Genomic DNA, 23,799 nt, shown 5'->3' on the forward strand with positions numbered 1-23,799 from the left:
TTCAAACAATAATTGACTTTCAATAGCACTTGCACACTGACCGGAGATTTGCCTGACAACGCACGCCTAATCTCGTTAAACACACTCATCTCTCCTCCAACGCCGTGTTTACAGAATTAGCGAGGCTAGAGTGGGACATGTATCTGATGCTGCATATTAATACTGAATACAAATAAGAGGTCACATGTTGATAAATTGTACCAGCGTTTATCACAAGAAAACACACATTCACAGCGAAAAGAAGCGAAGGGAGAAATTGTGTTTGACTGTTTGTGTGTGGGTGGGGAGGCTCCTATAAAAATGCATTTCATGCATTACTTTTCTATTTCTGATATTTCATGCTTTATGGATTTATTTAAATCCTCTCAGGTGAATAGAAAAGGAGAAGAAGGGGAAAGCAGAAGTGAGAGATATGCAAAATAAGAAGCATCCGCCACTTGCAAATGTGCTCCCTCTTTCATCTTTTGGCTTTCTTATCCTTTCTTCTCTTTTTTCTTTTTTCACTGGAGGGCATTTTTCTGAAGTCATTTGCAGACACTGAACCCAAAACCATGGCCATACTGTGCCAGACGGGGAGAACAAGGGAGAGGGAGAGACGAAGATAGGCCATGTGTGTGTGTGTGTGTGTGTGTGTGTGTGTGATTGCGACTATAAACGATCCCTAAGATGGTGGATGGACAGTCGTGCATGTTTTAAGCCTGCTGTGGCTAAGAGACAAAGGGGTGAAGAAGGGGTAGCAAGAGAAGACGGCTGCTGAGCGAAAAGAAGGACGTTGTGGATGAGCAATAGACGGAACAGATTGCTGTTTTGTGGTTCTCCTTTCTATCTCGTGTGTCCATGGCCACCGTGGCCCCCTCCGAACAATCTCACTTAAAGACCAGAACACGGCATAAAATGTGCACCCAATCAAACCTCCACGCAAACCTTTTCCTCTTGACTGAAAAGAGTTGGAAGGGGGTTATACTGGTAAATTATGGATCATTACAATCTGCAGAAATTACAGTTAATTGCTGCCACCTGCAAGGGGCTTTGACCCACCATGGAATTTTTCCATCATAAAAAAGCCATTTGCCCGTACACGTTTTTGCTCCTTCTCTCATAAGTACAAATAAAATGTGCCCATTACATTGGCTTTGCCTATATGTGTGTTTCCTATGATTATGTGTGTTTTTATGGCTTTAAATAGAAAGCCCCATATCTCTCGTAAAACGGTTGCAATAACCTGGCCTCTCCTGTTCGCTTTGCTTTGATTTGCAGCCTATGCACACTTCCTCATCCCTGTCTTAATGTGTGAGCAGAGAGGAGTGCGTATGCATGAGGTGGAAAATAGATGAAATTTTCTGTTATTGTGAAGGACGAGAGAGGGAGATTGGGGGGTTGGCTCGAAAGTCGTCCTCTCCACTGAGACATAGCCGCGTTTGTCAGAGGAAAGAAAGCACTGAGGGATCATGGCAGTGAAGGAAGGAGGCAGAGAAAACGGAAGGGAGAGAAGTGTGGCGTGAAGGGGACATTTCTAATGACAACCCACACATCTGAAGGACAGCGGGGCCACAACACTTCAAAGCTGGTCGTCAATCCAGTTTCTTATGTATCAGAAACTGCATGTCTTGTGCTATGCAATCACAGGCCATCTATGGACATTTGACAAACTGAGCTCATGCCACAAGCGGGGACAATTATTGTTATTCCCATCCAGACAGTGGTCGCATTGATGGGCATCAACAAGCCAAACTAAAGCATGCCCAAATTCATAACAATGGCAGAGAGGATGTCTAAATAACCTCACAACTTGACAGATGTAGTCAAAAGAAATGGAAGGATGGTTATTCAAAAGGAGAAAAGGCGTTCTCACGAGGCATTTGACGGCCTTGAAGGTTCCTTTTTTTTTTGCAAGTAAGAAGAGGAGAAAACTGTGCGACTGAGAAAGGATGATCTTATAAACGAGTCTGTCCTCTAATGGAATAAAGGAGAGCTCCCTCTCACTCCGACCGTCTGTTTCTCTCCTTCCATTAACTCTAAGTCTGTGGAGAGCAGGAGAGCTCGGGCTAATGCTGGATCTCCAGGTCCCTTTGAAATAGGATCAGCAGAGAGGAGAAACCACACTGACAACCCCTTAGCTACCATTTCATGGCAGAGGCTGAGAGAGGGGACTTTGGGGGAGAGAAGACAGAAAGCATATAAGGAGAAGTGAGAGATGGAAGGAGGATCAGGAGCAGAAAAAAAGTAGAGGAACAATAATCATGAAAAAGAGAAATATAAGAACTAAAGAGGCAGAGCACAGAGGAGAGACACAGAGCAGTCAAAGGAAAAGAGAGAGAGGGGCGTTAACAACTCCTTCAAAGCCGTTTCAGCGCGTTGCAACACAAAGCTGGGGGAGGCTAGTGCCTCACGGACACAGTGCGCTGATATCAGGAAGAGAATCGGATCCAGGGCTCATGCAAACGCAAATGGACAACTGACACACGGACAGTGGGGAAATGATGGCGTCTTAAGCAGCAGATATGGTCGCCTGCGCGGCTGACACCATGTTTACGCCAGCGTCCCAGACAACGGCGTTGACCAGACAAAGCAATACCCACGAGCAGTCCAGGAGGCTGAGGCATCACGTATACTTTGCTCATGCAGAGTGCTCTATTGTTAGTGACCCAACCCCCCAAACCCAGTCTCACACGCACTCTCTCAATCACCACACACACACACATACATGCACTTACACGCACACACATACACACGCACACACACACACACACACACACACACACACACACACACACACACACCTACACACACACACACGGAGGAAACATATCACCCCTTCTCCTTTTATCCCCAGCGGCCAAAAACAGGCCCAAACACAAACAAATAAAACAATAGACGCCAAGACAACAATGACCTCGACCCAGTGTTAGCAGGTTAAGGACGTAAAAAAGAAAAAAAGAAAGAAAAAAAACTGCCCTCAACTTGTTTCCTTCATCTTTCAAACAAACCCACCATCCATCGACCATCTATACTCTTTCAAACTTTCCAGCCATACATCCAAAAAGCTTGCAGACTTTGGCTTGACCTCCGTTCTATTTAGTTTTGTCCTTGACCAAGCCTGATTGTGGGCTCAGGCCGTCCTGGTGTGACCATGCAGCTCTCACTGATATTGGTCATTTAGCTAATGGAGGAACAAGCTAACAGGATTAGCTCGCAGGCCTTCCAAACAGAGAAAGAGGAAGGAGAAGGCACAGAAAAAGGGAGACACTCGGGACACAGCAACTCACGGCCATTTCCCAAAGCTATCAGTCGCCTGGGGCTCTGGAGCACTCACACACACCTGAAAAGTGATTATGCTAATCGTGGGTCTTTGCCAATATTCATAAGTGTTTATAGGTGTAGGAGTGAGTGCCTTGGGAAGACGGAGGGTTGTCAATACAGTGCCTCTTAAGAGTGCCTCAGCCGTAACTGCCGTTAATGTGATTACTACTCTGTTTATGTCATTAGGGTATTCACAGTCAGGGATTGGTTAGGGGTGAAGGGGGAAGCAGCAGAGGACAGGTTGAGGAAGACAGTGGGGAACTTGTGGAGGCTCCACAAGGCACACATTAGAGCTGCTCTTTAGTGTCCTGCATTTTCCTAATCCAGTCTGTTGTACATGACTTTCACCTGACTTGAAGGTCTGAGTGGAAAAGGATTGAACTATAATCACGCATCGTCAGAGGCTTTAGGGTGTGAGAGCAGCTTTATTTCATTGCATTCATTGGTGTCTCATACATGTTGCCACCTGAAGATGTTTTATCAGTCTCTGCATCCGTTTTTGAAAATACCTAATAGAGCAGCTGGCTGGCCTTGACCTTCCTCTTTACTTCTCTACCTCTCTCTGTTTGTCTGTGTTTCCCCGCCACACACACACACACACACACACACACACACACACACACACACACACACACACACACACACACACACACACACACCAGGGCTCATACACTCACTTCTTTGTCCCGGGCCAGACTCGTTGTGGTGTGCTTAGCCACTGGCCACAGACAAAAGGCTTGTTTGACCAACACTTGTTCCTGAGACAAAGCCGGATGCAGGAAATACGGTTTACCAAACAGAAAGCCAGCCAGGGAATAGAACAGGCCCAAATCACAACCTTTTACAATTGTGATATGGGCCGGGGGTCTGCAATGCTGTCTGGTGTTGGAGTCACACATGACAGAGTTGAGAGGAGCCGACCACAAAACCACGACACATATCACACACATAGAGAAGTGAAAAAAAAAGGAGCCGTAGAAAGAGGGGGTGTGAAGAAGAAAGAATGGAGAACTAAGAGAGCAGTAGACTGGGACAAGAAAAGTCTAGCTGGCATGAACAAGCAAAGGGGGAAGCAGAACATCAGATAAAGATGCAGGGTGATCTTTGAGGGCCTGCACCCAGCATAAAGTAATCTGCTGCCTGTGGCTTGGTCTCCAATCCGACTTTTACACTTCTTACCTTTCCTTTTCCCCTCTCCTCAAAGTTGATAAGAGCAACAGTGGATCTGAGGCGTCTCTCTGAGCCACAAGGAACCATTGGACAGATGGCACCCACTTACGGGCCAATGAATGTGTGCACCTTACACAATAGACAAGTGTGTGTGTGTGTGTGTGTATGTATGCGCGCGCGAGTGTGTGCCAGGGATGTCAGTGTGTTTTTCATGTGTGTGATTTTGCATGCGTGTGAGTTTCCAACGGACATGCATGCTCATTGTTAGCGAATATGATCACATTTCTGTATGCACGCAGTTGTGTGTGTGTGTGTGTGTTTGTGTGTGTATGTGCGGACATTAGTATGTAATACACTTGCTACACTCATTTCAAAATTAGCATCGCTCTACCCTGTCTGTTTCCCTGCGTAACCTACTCTTCCTTTCATCTTTGCTCGGTTGAACTGCATTTGAACTGACCATGCATCCACCCATCCAGCCGTCCGTGCGTCCGTGTCTCCATCCCTCCATATATCCATCCATTCCTACTAAGCCCAGCTGGACAGCTTCGTGCTTGGATGCGGCTCGGTCCGGCAGACCTTATAATAGCCTGGGCCAGCCATGTCTCTGATGCAGATCATTATTTGCTCTCTGCTTACTAGAGACGGTGGGAGGCCGCACGCTGTTGTTTCTCATCCTAGCTCTAATGGTACAGTGAAAAGACCTCTGGGCTTCTAAGCTTAACCAGTCTAATTAAATGGACCATCGCTTATGTAAGCATCCGCAGAGATTATTTATTGAGTTGGGATCCGCTTCACAGGATCAAACCGCCGTCAACAAAAGCCAACGCTCAACGGAGTAGGTATTAAATAAAGAAGTGGAATCAAAGAAACTGCAAAGTGTCAGTTTAAGCACACATATCCAGGTACATAAGAAGACTTAATCAAGCAGGAGTATTTTTGGACTCGGGCAATATCCCAGATGGGCCACGAGTCTTTGAGCACTTCAGAGGGGAAATGTGAAAAGTGTTCTGTCAAAGAAAAGATATGTCTCAATAAACTACAGCTTAAGGCGAGGAGGATAGAGTAAAATAGGCTAATGAAGAAAATAACAGAATAAAACTGAATTCAATGGAATACAATGGCTCACCATAAAACAGACCTTTTTGTCTTCTTTACTTTCAGAACATGGGCTGCAACATTCACATGAGAGCGTCTGCTGTCTTTCCCTACAAGCTTCATCCCTGTTTGAAGTGTACTGACAAAAAAGCCTCCGTAAGACATGAGGCCAACAGCCTGAGCTTCACTATCTCTGCATAGCTCAGCTTTTGACAGGCTGGCGTCCCTGCAGAAAGGATGGAGGGGGACCAGGGAGGTCGACTAGCTGCACATTTCTGCATAAATCTCCAGATAGATAGCATCAGGAGAGCAGAAACAGCGGAGGGAGGCAGGCAAGCAGCAGTGGATGATAAGGCCCCCAGGGCAAGGCATTCGACACTGTCAAAAGTGTTTCGTCTCCGGCTATTGGACGAGTGGAGCGCGTTATGAGCCTGCATACCATTTGGTACGGACGCGATTTGGCTTCACCAGAGCATACAAGGCCATGTATCGGACCTTGCCTCCTTTTCCCTTCTTCTTCATAGACATGTGTGCAGCGAGCTGGACAGAACGGCACACACAGTGCACGGAAAAGGACTAGGAAGAAGTAAGAAGACACAACAGTCACATTACTATACAGCTCTGATCATCAACAGCTTTACTGGTGAATATGCTGAGCCACATGAGGCACTAACAGAAATCATGATACGCCAGCATGTCAGTCGCTGTTATATTGCTACAAAAAACAAACAACTACAACATATTGTACGTCAAAGCAAACTGCTGGCAATAAAGAATCAAATCTAAGCTCTCGGACCGTAATGTAACACTTAACAGGACAATCACTAAATACCACAAAGTTAAGAATTAAAAAATGTTGATGGAACAAAAACCGCAGACTGGAGCAAATCAATGCTGTGTAATAGTCTTGTTTTATCTTTGTTCTGACTGTGAGTACACATTTATATGTTGCCAAAGATAGACTTATTTATTCTACACAGCCTCGGCAGGTTGCAGTCCCCTGAAGTATGAATGAACTGTCTTGCTAAAAGACACTTCACCAGAAACCTCTTACTCTGAACAAGACTGAACTTGAAGTGAAGTGTGACTCTTTAATACGTTAAGAACAAAAGAAAATGTCTTTCCACACCTTTGTTTGTGACATTTAGCTCTTATGATGTTGAAGTAAGCGGCCTTACTGCCAAAAATAAAATGGAAAAGAGTAAAAGTCGGAGATGAACGAAAATAAACTTAGCGAGTGAGTAAAGAAACGTTGAAGAGGAAGAGTGGGCAGTGACTTTGCCCGATCTACAGGCTCAGACCTGCAGTCAGGGTATCTCTGCGTTCATGGAAGTCCGGACACACACACACACACACACACACACACTGAGTGTGTCTGGTCTGAGTAAACACTTCAGCCTGTCTGGAGGATAGAGTCATTCCCTCTCCTCTCTCTCCCTCCATCTCCCTCCCTCCCTCCCTCCCCCTCTTCGTCCCTCATACAGCCTGCATGCCCCCTTGTTACTCCTCCTTCTATCACGCTATTTCCTTAACACGCTGATGACAGTACTGAGATGTTAACACGGGTCTTTCAGGATCACATAGACACACACACACACACACACACACACACACAAACACACACTGACCCCCATACACACAAACACAGTTTCTCCTTTACCTTTTTTCTTTTTCTTCTGAAATACCCACACAAATAGTTTCTCCAAATTGTTCTTTCCCTGAGCTGAAAGTCACACTACCTTAACACCTGTGCCACGATACACCGCTCATCTTCTCCACCCACTCATTTAGTGCCGGGCAGAACTCAAAATCCATTAGGCCAGTATGTACAAGAATTTTCTTTTTCTCCTTCTGCCTTTGCCTGAGGTGCTTCGAGACTGTAAATAATATTTCCAGAGAAAGTGAGACACAGCGCGAAAGGAAAAATAGTCCGGACCAAACAGGGGAAAGACACTCCATCATTACTGTAATCTCTGTGGAGCTGGGGGTGGAGTGGATTGTGGGCCTTTTATTAAGATTTGGGGTTTGAAATGCACCTGGATCACCAGTGAAACACCACATTGTCCTGATCGGGTGCTAAAGCGTAAGTAGGTAACTGTTAAAAAACACAAAGTTTCTTCTAGTGTCGGCCTCAGTTGTTTGTTCCTGAACTCGCTCCAAGAAGCCCCAGAAGCTCTAAAGCATGGGCCATCCTTTAGATGCTAGTGAACAAGGACTGTTTTAAACATGCAGTTATTTTTCACCCTGCCCTACCACCTCAGGGTGAGAGGACCAGGGCATGTGAGCTCGGGCCAACCATAGCAGTTCGTTATGCATACGAGCCTCAAGGCATTGTGGAGGGACATGGCACTTTAAAACAAGAGGGCCAGTGTGTTGGAGTGTCCCGTGGCCCGGAGCAGTGGAGGCTGAGGGTTTAACACGCGTCCCATCTGCTGTGTGTGACTGTGCACACGGTGGTCGAGTGGTTAAGGGAGCATCAATAGCCGGACTCTTTAGATCGAGGGGTATCTCAGGGTCAGCTGTAGCTCGCAAATCCAATTTCCTAAGATACAGAGAAGTGGGAGATATGCTCGTACATGCGGTGACCGCAGATCTGACTTAGAGGAAAACTGATTGTATCACAAGTTCAGCATTTCATTTTTTTAATGGTGGTACAGTATCACAAGTTACAATCATTGTAATGTTATAAAAAAGTAAGGTCTAAGACATGAAGTTCCCTGATCCTGTAATAAGGACACAGCCAGTAACAGTGAGACCACAATGGCCCCATCCCCCCCACCATCCATCCATCCAACCCTGAATTCCCCGTTCCATTATTAATTCATCGAGGAGAAAACATTGCTGGGCCACTTCTCAACCCAGACGCTTTCCAAATCCTAATTAAAATTGCAAAATGGCCTCCTGTTCAACCTTAATTCAGTCCCTTCAAGACATTGTGAAAGAAGCAGGAAGAGACGTGGCAGAGCGAGGAAGTGGTCAGAGATCCAAAGTGACCTACAAATGTTTCCTTCATTTTCCTCTACCCTGTGCTAAGAGTTGACACTAAAACTGCGAGGACGACCCTCGAGATGCGATATCAACCAGGGACATGACATGTTGGTTTTGCCCAAACAAATGGGTCAAAGTTGGATTGTACATTACAGGGCACAATAATCTTTCTCAAATGGCCCAAGACTGGACTGTACACGCCAGAGAAAAGACTGCAGGGTTAGAACAGGGTGAATTCAGCCAGTTAATACTTACATGTAACGTTTACCATCAATAACAGTTCGTAAGATGGATGAGCCATGTGCTTGGCAATGGCAGGCCACGCTCCACACAATGCTTCATCTCTGAGGCTCCCTGTAGCAGATTCCTGCCTACTAATTGAAGACATGTGCTCTGATCAGCCGCCATAGCAACTAAGAGAGGTGGGTAAAATGGTGGACAATAGGACCTAGTGCGACCCAGAAAGTCAACACCCATAGCCCTCTGCGTTCCAGCAGAAGACAGAATCTGCATTTATATCAATGATCCGTTTAACCTTGTGGCACTAAAATAATTTAAAATCATGTTGAACACGGCTACGTGCTACGGTCTTCTCAGTTACACGTCGTGCACGCCCACACCGTCACTGGCCTGTTAAAAATACAGCGTGTGGACTCTTCGGCTTATTCTCCCTCGATGTGTGTCAGGAACATGCATAGGTCCAAGCGGTAGCGAGCTTGATATTAATTAAGGTAGCCAACCTGTAGGTTCCTTTGTGCCCAGCTGTAGAGCATAAATCAGGCTTTTAACGAGGCCAGGGCCCTAAGATCTCAAACCGTGCTGGAATGCTACCTGCACAGCCATGCCAAAAATCTGTCTGGGTCTAGGGCTCCTATAGATCACTATGTTTATAAGGGGGGCTATAGCGACCTACCCTGGGGAGGGAGGGAGGGCGGAGCAGAGGAGCAGAAAAGGAGGGTGGCAAAAAGGAGGGGGGTGCAGGAATTATTTCTAATGGGTCATCAGGTTTAAGTAAACATGTGTGGTGTTGCTGCGTAAAGGTGCACATATGCATGTGTGTTGTATGCATGCACACGTGTTGCACCACTACAAATGCGCTTGTTTTTATGAGCACTGTTTATAATTGGCAAAAATAACTAAGGAAAAAAGGATGATACAGGCTGAGCTCAGAAGAGACAGAAAGACAAAGACTTACGACGGAGAAGGGGGACGGCGGTAACAGGTACAAAAACATCAGTCAGAGAGCCGCCAGCAAAAACCATGAATTCCTTTCTCTCCCTCTAGACATACATGACTTAGAGAACTGTTAAAATTAGCTTTTAGACCTCGGAAAGAGTTGATGAACAGGATACGTGAAGAAAGCTTGTGTGCCTTTGGTGACAGAAGGATTTATTCACAGACAGCTGCAGGAGGGAACACACATATGTAAAGACTGACTGACTGACGGGCTGAATGGCAGACTGAGTCCACCTTCAAGCCATTGTTTCTGCACAGAAAGGGTCCATGAACTCAGACATTCCACAACAGGTAGTGGCAAGACATACTTACACACAGCCAGTACACAGGCATGATGCAAGTACACACACACTCTCTCACTAGAGCATATCATGTTTAGCCAAACAAAGAGGTCAGAACTTTGCTCAAGAAATGTGTTAAACTGTACTGTAGTTTATTGTCACATGCACTAAATAGCATAGCAGCACTCTCCAATGCAACACCTTAACTCCTGGAAAGCTTACCAGCTAACCAACCGTACATAAATAAGTCTGTGTGAAAGTGTGGAAATGTTGATTAATGGCTGATCAGGGGATGGGTAAAGCTGGTTTCTCTGGCTGCGTTCTGCAGCAGCATCTGAGATTTATGGAACAGATGTTTGTGCCATTGCTTTTCTAACAGACTATAAAACTTAATTTACAGAAGGCGACAGCGGAGTCTCAATGTAAGACGTCTGCAACATGCAAACCTTTTGCTGTGCCGACGCAATTGTCAACTCCAAATGATTATTAATTAACAAAGGCTTTCATTACCGGATATTATATTGCACTCCTGCTGTCTTTGTTCTTTCTTCTTTTCTCTCCCCTGTCACCTGTACAATGACAGAGCTCTGACAGGAATGTAACTCCACTACCGGCCAACGTGAACTCAGGTTCTCAAGATCCACCCTGTCATTTTGAGAGGGGCTGACAACCTCTGGCTGGCTCTCGCAGAGGTTGCGGGGGCATCGACCTCGTCGGACGGCTTGTGTTGCGTTCTGAGAAATGAACTTTGTCGGCTTGCGCAAGGTCAAACTGTGAAGAACCTATAAGCCCATTCTATACATGTCGTCCTGCGGACCCAGGGAGGAGAGCGCTTATGATGAGAGCACTACACATGACCCAATGGCTATCTTGTGTACCTTTGCTGCGGCCGTATAGATATATAAAGACATAAAGAGATATGTTTGCTCATAAAACACATGACCTTTATTGCTCTCGTCCGGTTTCATCACCTTTGCAGTACAAAGAGTTGTAGCTGATGAAAGGAGGAATTAAGAGCAGTGAAAGAACAGGGATATTATCTGAAGAGGAAGGGTGCAGTTGAAGGGTGTCAAGAACAGTGTAAAAAGCTGTGGAGTGGAGAAGAAGGGAAAAACAAAAGAGTGGTGGACAGCTTTACACTGCAGCACCCCATTCTAGATTACATTAGTGGCAGCTGCTTCCTTTGTGTGGTTTTATGGCCTGGCCCCAAGAAAAAGCTGCTAAAATTTCATTTAATCTGCTGCAGAAACTCAAGTGTCTGTCAGCCACTCAAACAAGGGGGCCTAAAAGCACCATGCTCTCAGATAACTGAGGCAAAATAACGCTAATAATATCTCTGTCCGTGGCCATACAGGCAGACATTTTGTGTAACCAAAGAGGGTTTGCCTGTGCATGGGAAACTGGCCCGCTCTCCAAGTCCAGGGGCAGGCCTTTAATGGCGGGTGAGGGAGCTAGACAACGTCCCCCTTCTTCCCTCCTTCTCTCTCTTTATCTCCACCTCCTGTTCATCCGTCCAAGTCATTAGCTTATGTTAATCACTAAAACTAGCAAGAGTGACCCCCAATTTCATTTAGTAAGCCACTATACTTAACAGCAGATGACGACGCAGCTGCTACAACTGATTTATTAAGGTGAACTAATTGTATGACTGGGCCTATATCTTGTGCTAATTTGTATCAGTTGCCTCCACTCTGACTTGAAATCAAAATCCAATCCTTCTATCTTTTCATTTAAATATGTATCTTAATTGAAAATCAAATTTCACAACACCATTTCTTACTACTTTGCTTCTTGTCTTGCGGAAAATGCTGTTTTGTCTTACTGCCGGATGTTCAAATGTGCTTTCCAACCTACAAACTCTGGAGGAAGGCTTGCCAAATCACTTTAGCCAAAAACCTATATCTATAAAGTGACCTAAAGTCTACTGTAAACTATAATTAAACAAGCCTCTAAAAGTAGAAATGCCAGCATTATCCTTTAAAAGCAAATGTATCTCAATATTCTGCTCTTAAAGACCCAGAAACCCAAAGCTAATGCAGAAAAAAAGGCAACTGGTCGTGTTGGCCGGACGCAGTAATGCAGCTTTGACAGCAGTTGTAACTGACAGAGAGCAGAGGTACAGGCAGCGGTTAGGGGCAGCTTCCTTCCAGGGCTTTGGGTTCACAAAGCGGTGTCCACGTGCATTTTATTCTGATAAACTGAGGGGCTATTTTGCCATGTGATGCCACTGCTTTAGCTAAAGTCAAGAAAAAAAAAGGAAGAAGAGGAGGAGACGCTGGGGCCCCTTTCCTGCGACTTTTCAGATAATAAGATGGCAGGAGTGATGAGGAACTGAAGGGGTGAGGGAGGAAGAGGGAACAGCGGAGATATCGAGGCAGGGAGGTGTTTGTCCGAACCAGATATCTGCTGCCTCAGTCTGAACGGGGCAAATCACAGGAGGAAAGTAAGCTTGTGACTCTTTATCCCACAGGAGCAGGTCTCACTTGCATACTGCTCATCCTCTCAGGTTTGGCTTAGGCTTAAGAGACTGACACCAGTGTGTGAGGATAATGACAATGAAGTATGGCATACCACATAAATGGGAGCAGTTGTCAAACACCTTTCTCCTCGTCGCGCACGACAGGCAGGTTTTCACTCTTCAATGTCAAATTAACACAATTCTTAGAATTAGTGTGACGTAATGTGGTTTGTTTTGTGCTACTTGTTGGCTACGCTGAAGCTGAAACCTTTTGAGAGGTGGTAGGAGCGCTGCATGTTATTAATGCTCCACTTCTGGCTAGACCAGAAGCACTCCTCACTGAAAGAGGCTATGAGGGGCAGAATCGCTTCCGAGCCACAAGTTAGACAATTATTAATTAATACCACTCTCGTATCTGTACTGGCGGGAGCAATCAGCCAATTAGCTTAGCTTAGCAGGAAGACCGGGGGAAGAGTGAGTTGAGTTTCGGCTGGTTGCCTGGCAACCTTACAGTGATGTCAGGACTCCAGGCTAGCTGTTTCCCACACGTATAGTTTTTATGCTAAGCTACGCTAGTTGGCTGCTAGGTGCAGCTTCATATCCATTAAACTTTGAGTGGTATCCCATGCTTTTCAAAAAAGAAAGAAAACAAGTATACTTCCCAAATTGTCCAAGTTTGTCTTTAATCTCCTGCTTCGTCTACTGAGGCTGGTCAGTTTGAAGTGTCGGAAGTTCAAAGTGAAATCAAATGGGGCATAGCGTTTCAAATAAATTGAGCTGATTTTAACTTAAATTGCCCGGAAGAGGCGATAAAAAAAAGAGCACTTCCAACAATTTCTTAAACAAGCTGGCTCCGAAAAAAAAATGCTAATATCTGGTCGCCCTTACCTTTTTCTTGTGAAACAGTGTTTACAGAAGGCAACTAACAGAGGAAAGAAATTAAAAGTCAAGGAAATAGCAACACAGACGCACAAACGAGTGCTAATGAAGACATGGAAAGCTGCAGGAGAGAGCGGGGGGGGGGGGGATGGGTGAGGGCAAATTAACCTTTTTAATTGGAGAGTGGTAGACCTCTTTGGACCTTGCAGTTGGATCCAGAGTGCTGACAGATGATGAGAGGGAAATGGCAGGCCTATTACAGGCAATCTGGCCCTGTGACTTGGCAGACCACCGCAGTACCAGAGCCTGGGGAGAACAGGGCATGTCCAGCATGGAAAGCGTTCCCTGCCAGACCGCTCACTGGCAGAGAAGGGCTTGCCTCAATAAAAGGTATAAATAGAGAATGATTATCTTGGCACTTTGAACTATGGGGTAAAGGGTTGTCATAAGGGAGTCTGGTTTCTTGTCTGATAACAAAATACTACCTGGTCAAGAAAAAGGAGAAGGTCTTTGCTTTCATGAAAATGAGAGAGAACCAGTCTGACAGGTATACGAGAGAGGAGAAGGTCCAGGGCCGGCGGTGTGGGACTGAAGAAATGCACACGGAAATAATTCACACACTTCGTACTCATGAACGCACACATTTTCAAGCCCGATAAGTCTACCCGGCGTTCACCAAGGAACCAGATTCAATAGAAAGACATCAGAGAGGATAACTTCCTGTCTGTCTGTCTGGATGTCTGGATGCGAGAGCCATGTTTATGTCTGGGGATACAAGGAAAACAAACATCAAGGTCAGCGAGGCTGGAGCCTGTCCAAGCGATAGATAGCCTCTTTGGAAACAGGGCTGCAGGCCTGTTTAACATATGGCCCCAGGGGGGACGGCAGCATTTAGACAGAACTCATAGGTGGGATTTCTGGACCTGTAGGGCTCTCTCCCAAGCTGAAGGCTTTTCACCTGACATCAGAAAGACACCGATGCACAAATCATGTATAATTTCTGAACAGATCATTAGTGCGTCTTCCTTTTTAATCTCCTTACTTGATCTGGACTAGCACTTTTTAAAAATCAATCAAGCCCCATTCCATGTCACGCTCTCTACAATAAACAACGGCCAACTCATTCATTGTCTCTCTGTCCAGCAGACAGTTGTTGTAAACATAATCCTGACGCCTTCTCTTAAACGCTGACCCCATTAGCACAACGTCGATGGACATCTCTACAGTAGGTCACTGAGACAAAGAATCATCAACCCTTACCTTGGTTCTCCCCTTTCCTCTCAATGCATCTCTTTTTATGTCTACCTCTCTCTTTTGTCCATCTGTCTTGTATTATGCATTTAGAACAAGGCACAGACAACATAGCAGACCACACAACATAGCAGACCGCACATATCGTGCAAGAGCTGTGTAAGTCCATTAAGTCTCACACTCTCACACATATTTTCCAAAGTGCAAATGACACACTCTGTGTCCCACCACCAGCATCCTCTGCATCTCATCCACAAAGTGTTGCTCACAAATGTCTCACTCTCTCCTTCTTTTGTATCCGTCTCTGTCCATGAACACACACACACACTAGACACATGGCCGAAGAGAGCAGACTACCATCTGGGAGTAGTGGCCGGCTTTGTCTGGGGGGGGGGGGGGGGTGAAAGCGTCAACACGACCCCCCTTTTAAAACACACACACATACACACACAGACACACGCATAACCCTTGCAACGGCCCCCATCACCCTCCCCATCCAACTGCTCCAAGTGTGAGAGCTCTTCTCGTACAATCTGCACATATACATATGCAAATTTGCAGGGGGGCATTATAAAAACAGCCATCATCACACACACACACACACACACACACACACACACACACACACACACACACACACAGAAAAGCAAGATATTTTGTTGGCTTCAGCACCAAAGTAGCCACGCAAGAGTTTTGGAAAAGAAAACGTGTTTCGAGAAATAGAGCAAGAGCTGGAGGGCTGGAAGAAAAGAGCGCAGAAAAAAAGGGGAAGATGAAAAGAAGAACCTTCTTTATAAATAACAAATTAATGTGAGCATGTGTGAAATACATGCAAATGAGATTGCATGCATTTACAAGGCGACACACATAAACACATGCAAACACAGACACGCAAACATACATTATCCATGTTTTGCCCCGCAGCATGCATGTGATGAATTTATACATAAAAAGTCACTCAATCAAGATGACACAGGATGCATCACAACTGTGCTTTGATTCAACATCACATGTGGGTAGGAGGCACTCATAGACATTAACCATGATGCACCAGACATCAGCTGATCATCATCTATTTGATTTTGGCAGGTCTGGACATGCAGTTTTTCCTGAGGCTGTGGTTATAAGGGTGGGTGAATGACCTTGGGTAGGAAAGGATACAATACCTTAATTTGAAGAATATAAATGTAAATAATAGACCATAGATGTTTTTTTGCTAAAATGATCATTATGAAATAAAGGTTGATTGTAATGGTTAAAGAATAATGACACCCTCTGCATGTAGAATGGGTGCCATCGAGTCGCAATCTGCTGGGAAAATGAAGGCTAGATTTACGGCACAAAGACAAAACAGGAAGAGGATAGAGGATTGCTTTCCCTCGTTACCAAAAAAGCGTTAGCTCTATGCTGTTACTTTTCCCAGTCGCGGAAATGGTAGACGGTGGAACAGCCGAAAATAAAATGCAGTGTGTCCTGTGTTGATAGTTTTTATGCTCCGAGGAAAGTAACCCGGATTTCTTTTTCTGTTCTCACTTTAACAAATTGATGCTCAATGGTATTCAAATAACATTTCTTTAACATTTCCTGAGTTACATCAGGTAATACGTGAACAAAGAATAAGTAAAGAAGCCTCGAAATCTGAACAAGCATTCAATGCTAAATGTTGATATTTGATACCTTTGCGACGCCCAGCTCTAGTTTTTACATTCACTACACGTTTACATTTATAAATGTCTACCAAACCTCAAAGAATCAAAGGAAATAAAAAATATGATGATATTTGATACAACATGAATCAACTTTTAGCTTTTGTCACGTGTCCATTCGTCATAATCATAGATCCCAAGGCCCTGAGCGAGGACAGAAAAAGAGCTTGAAGGAGAGAGAGAGAGAGAGAGAGAGAGAGAGAGAGAGAGAGAGACACCTGCAAGGCGAACTGGAAAGCCGACACCTAATCCACTCCTTTTCTGACAAGAACCTTTCACACAAGTTTCACACTTTTCTCACCTCAGCAGTTTATGTTCACTTCTGTTTTAGTTGTGATCCTATTTTCAAATGTCCATAACGGCTTAATTAAGAATTTCGACAATCTTGAGGAGATAAACTCTCGGTTACTCGAATGCCTTAGATGTTCATGATGTGACGGAGCTTTCTGATCTGCCATCTCGAGGCAGAGTTTGTGTGTGAGCTGAAAGCATTTGAAGTGGAATGGTGAACAGCCTGCTCTCTAAACTCAAGGGACACATCCGAGTTGTAATTAGGAGAGGATCTGCGTCCATATTTTATGGCGTACAAAGACACAAACACATTCACAGACACGATTTCCATTACTGCCACATGTGTACATATATGATACATGGATCCAAGGGTATATATTCATGCATGTAAAGTTGACACAAATAGAAGGTTTCTCGCCCACACGGGACAACAGTCCATTATGTACATCTTTCATATCAAATTCTTTCTCCCAGTTTTCACCACTCTCATGTTTGCTGTAATGTTGTCAGTACACAATAGCAACGGCGGTGTTAAGCTCATGTTGCCCCATCAAGAGGAAAGCACCAACAACAACCAAACACTTTTCCCTCCTCTTCCCACCCTGTTTACGAGCAGATCCATTCGTCTCTCACTTTGTTCCCACGCTCCCTCGCTTCTTTTTTCTCTCCTCCGCATTGTCCTGTGCCCGCAGGTTAGAGGTTCTCTCTGTTTCCTCCTCTAAAGCTTGGAAAACCGAGGAGGAGGATGAGAAGAGGCAAGCGAGAGAGAGAGAGAGAGAGAGAGAGAGAGAGAGAGAGAGAGAGAGAGAGAGAGAGAGAGAGAGAGGAGGGCCGGATAACAGGGCCTGTCCATCTACCTCCTTTGGCCTGGCTGGCTAACCGGTCTGAACTGGTTCTGACGTAGGTGAACCAGAGACGTGTCCACTTTCGCCTCTGGACAAAAAAGAATCATGGTGGCATTTCATCTACAGTCAGCAGGTACCAGGGAAGTGTGCATCCATGTGTGTGTCTGTGTGTGCATGTGTGTGTGCCTGTCTCCCAAGACCTTTGAGGCTTGGACCATTGCCAAGTTCATCTGTTAATGGACAGCTACTACGAGAGCTGCCCCATCCCCCCTCTCTCCCTCCCCTCTGTCTCTCCAACAGCCATGCCTGCTCACGACCCCCCCTTAACCTCCCCAACCCCCAGCCAGGACTGCCCAGATACAGACCCTCACTCTTCCTCTCCCGCCTCCTCCACTCCCTTTCTCTCCCTTCCCCTGAAAGCTATATCATTCCCTTTTCCCTGTCCTCCTCCTCACTGCCCCCCAACACTCTGGGCTTCTCCTATTCAAGATAAACAGAGTGCTTCAAGTTCAGGGGACACCCTGGGACCCTTTAACAAAGCCATCTATCATGCTGTCTGCCTGAGACTCCTTTGGCCATAGCGGGCTCCGCTGCTACGTCTCTCTCTCTCTCTCTCTCTCTCCCAATCTGAGTGTGTCTGTGTGTGAGTGTGAACATACCAGGCTGGACATAGACCAGCCAGCGTGCCTGGTAACCCTGACTAACTACTTGCTCTTACTGATCCTGAGCTGGACAATTTCTCCATTGTGTTTGTGGCCCCTCCAAATCCAGCGCAAAGACAGACCCCCCCCCCCCCCAATGCACCCCCCTCCTGTTAAAACGAGACAAACTCATGACACGGAGGCACGCAACGGAGCGAAGAACAGCACGCACGCGTGGGCCACTTTCTCTCCACACCTCGGAGACGGACTCCGCTGACCCCTCTCCGATTCCCCTGAAGTCAAACAGCGGGACGATTAACCAAACTGTCAACAGCTTAATAGTATGGGAATAAGAGACAGACAGTAGGCCGAGGAGAAGTGTGTAAACACTGTGGAGATTACGAATAGTACACAAGACAGAGAGAGAGCCGGAGAAAGAGAATAGGAAGAGAGGAGACCCGTTCGTACTTGGATGCTGCAACATTTATGGGTTCAATTATCGAGGTAGTCTTTTTCAGTATTCAAGCAATGGTCTGCTGTATGGAAATATTCTGTGGCAGGTGTTTTCCCAAGCGATGTGCTATTCCATGCATTATTTTCTGCTCATTACGGGTGGTAGCAAGTAGGAAAATAAGGACACCACAAGAAGAAGAGCATGGTGGAATGTCACAAAGGCTGAACTAAACAATCGAGTTTAGATCTTGTAGTCCATCGCCAGTTTTTTTAAGACCTTCTTATAATATCATAATAGTAGAGAAGACGGTAGTTTGCTGTTGATCTTTTAATTATATTGAAACTTACTAATTATATTGCGTTGCTAATTATGTATTTGCAATTAAATGACTGAGTAGAATTTTAGGGACCAGAGCACGACATACACTATAGGGAGCTCTTCAGTGCAATACCATTGTTTCTGGGGTGGCTAAAACCAAAGCATTAATTATTTATTTGAGCTTTTAAATTAAATATAATTTAATTGTTGCGGTGTTTCCACTCAACCATAAGTTGGAAGTTTTCCAGAAGTTAAGCTACGTCCTGTTGAAAGACTCCAGTTCCTCTTCCAACCCGACGGCGACTATTTCAGGAATATTTCAGGTTACGGTGCATGTCGTGAGCGGGCAGAGAGTTTCCTGGCTAACAATTGTGACACTACAAGCTCACTCCGAGCACGGGAGAGAGACTCACTTGCATTTTCTATCCCTCTTTCACTTTCCTTTTTTCCTCTTCTTCCTGCTTGTCCTCGTGTATCGCTCTGACACACAGCCGTCCCAAAAGCCCAGCAGCTGCTGTCCTCTCCTGCCTGCTAGAGAAGGGGACCAGCCTGCCGGTTTTAGAGCGCTAAATTATCCATTAGATGTTATCAAGTTGTAGCAGGGCTATGCCATTCTGCTAGGAGCCATCAATCTTTCATAAGTCCCAGGCCCGGCCTGCATTGGGATGCACTACCAGAACCTCCCCTCCGCTCTCCCGCTCCGTCCAACTCACCCAACTGCACGCAAACTTGGACATGTACACAGTGAGGCGGACGTCGGCGCACACAGTCAACAAACACACCATGCTGACATAAATGCATCAAGGTACACGCTCTTGCACTCAAGCTCTGCAAAAACAAGCTGGATGGAGCTTGTTTAGGGAACATCCAGTTCTACATTTTGAGCATTGTGTCTTCTATTCCCCTCGAGCTCAACCTGCTTTGCTCCCAAAACAAAACTAACATTTTGAGGCAAGCGTCCATATTTTCGCTGTTTAAACTCTGTTTCACTGCCCCTCACACACTACCTTCCCTTACACGCTCTCCCTTTTTTTCTCCCCTCCTCTCCCTCCCTCCTGCTGCTTCTTGCCGTGGCCTGGCAGGCAGGCAGGGCATACATGTTCAGAATGCGCTCCGGTAATGGGCTAATCAAAAATGCAAAACAATTGGCAATTACCGCGCGGGGCCCTAATGGTCATTAGAATTTACAACAAGGTAATGAACTGAGAGTCAGCTCAGTCCATGCATATTCATAAAGCAATCAGGCCTTTGAAGATTAAAGAAGCGCTTCAAATTTAAATGAGGGCGCCAGCATGTTATCAGTGAGATTCAGCCTGCAAAAGTAAAGGGTGCCTGGGACGGGAGTGTGCATTTATGAATGTGTGTGTATATATGTGTGTGTGTGTCTGTGGGTTGGGGGTCAGTTTGGTGTGGGGGATGGCTGGATGGAGGTGTAAGTATGTGTGTGCGTGCATCTGTGCATAAGTAATGACGGTGTGTGTCGATTTCATTGGGATGCCAGCTCATGCCTGCTTGCCTTTGTGCCAAGCACAAACTGCAGTTACATCAACATCACCATATAGCCTAAAGTGATTCTAATAACCAAATTAACACTCTTAAAAATGAATGAGACCCGTATCTTCTGATCATCGTTTAAAAGACGTGGGATTTGAATCTAAGATCAAATGTAACTTGAGCTATTAGGAGGCAATGAGCTTTTAAACACCCCCCCGCTCCCTCCACCCCACACCCCTCCCTGAGGAATACAGCAACCTATTAGTACACATTTATGAAAAAGTGCAGCGGGAGACATGGTTTGAATGCTCATGGACACACTGGAGCACTCTGAGACCTTCACACACACAAGCAGGGGGCTGTGAGTTTTCACAAGTGTAACACCAGAGCATGGGCCCTCTCTCTCTGTCCTGTATCTCTCTTGTCGAGATAAGGCTGGCAAGTGACAGCTCTGGACGACCACCCAGCCACATACAAAAGGTACAAACAGACTCGCACAAACACGCGCCCAGTCTGACAGGCCGAGCCCCGCGCTGAGACCTGCAGGGGGACAGATAGTAGAGGAAGAAACATTAAAGAGAGATAGTGACCAGGATCAGTGAGTTCAGACTAACATGACGCCCTCGTCACTGTGGCTCTCCCATGGCCTCAGCATTATCACCATGGGTGTGAGAAAGACAAAGCAATGGTCTAAAAGCACTACAGCGTTAAACACTACAGTCACAATAGGAACAGCAGAGGTTGAGCTGACATACTGACTACAGGAGGTGATAGTACGATACAGAAGAAAATAAATCATTAAATGTGGATCAGAATCAAACAGTGACCTAAAGAACATAAAGGAAAGAGGGGACTTTTTTTTTTTAAAGAAGAAAAAAAGAAAATTACTTTTTGAAAGTCTCTGTTCCCATTCTCACCCCAAACTAACCTGTCTACTTCCTAAAATACCGTTTCAGTCCTTTTTGCTCTCATCCACCACTTCCTGAGCCACAGCTGTATCAAAGACACTTTTTCTTCTCTGTTTCTGTTCTGTCTAAAAATAAAGTCATTAACCTGCAGGTGGTGAAGCCGGCGGCTGGCGTGACAGGCCCTGACGCTGTCAGGTGACCCCTGACCCTGTGATGTGACTGGCTGCCACGCTATTGACAGGACAGCGGCAAGACACGCTCATTTCTGAGGATACTTTTTCATCCCACATGACGTGGTTGTGGACAAACAAGGTTGTTTCTGTCGTATAGCTTCGTTTGACAGTAGGTAAAGGGATAGAAAGAGGAAGCAATGAGTGTGGTGTGTGTGTGTGTGAGAGAGAGAGTGTGTGTGTGTCTTCTGGCATGCTCTGCAGCCAAATCTGGTAGAGTGAGAATGAGTGGATCTTGGAAGCCTTTAAGAGGTGTAGACACGCTAATGTAGCCAAAACTTTCCAGTCCCTCAAGATAAACTACTGGAGCGATGCGTGGAGAGAGAGAGAGGGAGGGAGAAAAAAAAAAGATAGGACGACCGAGGAAAGGAAAGGAGAGTGAGAAAAAGGAAAGGGAGAGGGAAAGGGAAAACGGAGGGGACTGGGCTGAAATAGGTATCATATGTTTCTGACAGATCTAATCAACTCGCAACACATCATGGGGCCTCTGACACAACACATTTATTACAGACAAAACACAGGTTCACGGGAGGGGGTTTACACTGGACGTGTGTATGCGTGTGAGTGTGTGTGTGTGTGTGTGTGTGTGTGTGTGTGGGAGCATTGTTGTGCTTATAAAACAGGTGTGTATGTGTACATTTGTGGGCGGGTGCATGCAAATAAATGCGCTTCATTTTGTGTGCATGCTTGTGTGTGTCCATGACTGTGCGCATACTTGAACTAGCCTCCACCTGAATGGCCTGAGGCTCTTCTTCCGTGGTGGTTAGAAGACAAACAGAGACACAGGAAGCCCAAGCCAGCAGCCCTGAGGACTTCACACACTAACACACACATACCTACCCTTAAGTACACACACACACTCCCGCTGTCAGTCACACACATAACAGCCACCTCGACATAAGTCCGGCTTCCTAAACCCACAAAACATTGCTTTAACACACATATACACCTCCTCTGACTCTCTCTCTATCTCTCACCCCCCCCCCCACCACCTTCTCTCGCTCTCTCTCTCTCTCTCACACACACACACACGCACACGTTTAGGCCCAGCCCGTCCCTCAGGCCCAGCGCTCTGTGCCAAGTCTGGCCTGGCAAGGTCCACAGAGGGGTGTCCTCCGGCGAGGCTTGCCAAGTCAAAGACCCTTTCATGTTGAGCCTGCACGCCCAGAGTAGTAAAGCTTTAACAAACAGCCCGACACACACTCTTTCTCTCTCACACACACATATGGAAAGCTATAAACAGTTTAAGTGGTCAAAACCACACTCATACACACACACACGTGCACACATATGCACATACATTAGTTTAACACCGCATCCACACTCGGGATGTAAACATCCACTAGACTTCAGCACTTGAATGCCGCTCGAGCCACTAACACTCAATCCAATAACAAAGGCTGCAGAATCTCCGCCGACAACATTTGTGGGTGTTTAGAGTTTGGCTTCGGAATACGAAAATGTCCTCTATGAAAAATTCATCCTAAAAAACATTCCTGTTCACCTTCATTAAAACTTTGTGGAGCCCACAGCCAAAAATAGGACCGATTTCATCAGAGCCCCGAGCAACTGTAGGATCAAATTAGAGTCAGTTTTTACAGACAATGGAGTGCTTATGTTGATAATATTAGCTGGTGTCCAATAATTACAATAGCATGCATCTGTGCCTTTTCAGTATCAATTAAAGTGATCACCGAAACAAAGGCGCACACCACATGTGGACTCGCAAAGCGACCGGTACGCACGCACATACACACTAGAAAAAGATATCACTACCAAGACGCCTCTCACCCCCCGCCACTCATACACACTCCCCGTGCACTGCCCAGCCCCCCAGTTCTGCCTGACAGATACACAGCGTGTATATGTATGCTTATGAGGGAGTGAGTGTGTGTGTGTGTGTGTGTGTGTGTGTGTGTGTGTGTGTGTGTGTGTGGAGAGGGAGGGTTAGAGAAAGGTGGCACCATGCCAATAGGGAGCCTGCTAAATACCTTTGTCTCCACAACACATAGGGACAAACAGGACAGGCAAGCTGCTGCACGAAGACACTCTACAGCCACAGAGATGTGGTAGAAGAAATACCGCTCAGTTGTTTTGAATGTTTTCCTCCTCATAGAGGAAAAAAGGGGAAAGGTGGCTGCCATAATTAACTCAGTATTGATTCAGAGTCCAGGTTACAATAGAGGCAGTGTGCTGGAAAGAGGCAGAAGTGTGAGATAGTGGTCGATTTGAGCGGCTACAATGGCCTCAT

At 45.8% G+C, this 23,799-nt stretch overlaps 1 protein-coding gene across 1 annotated transcript in view; it reads right to left on the minus strand.

Moving 5' to 3' along the window:
• Nucleotides 1–23,799, minus strand: part of LOC137793216 (B-cell lymphoma/leukemia 11A-like) — a 35,632-nt gene that overhangs the window by 5,950 nt on the left and 5,883 nt on the right. The gene's annotated exons all lie outside the window — the stretch shown is intronic.

Source organism: Clinocottus analis, unplaced genomic scaffold, assembly GCF_023055335.1.
Source record: "Clinocottus analis isolate CAN_PGR_092001 unplaced genomic scaffold, fCliAna1.0.p SCAF_22, whole genome shotgun sequence".
NCBI lineage: Eukaryota > Metazoa > Chordata > Actinopteri > Perciformes > Cottidae > Clinocottus > Clinocottus analis.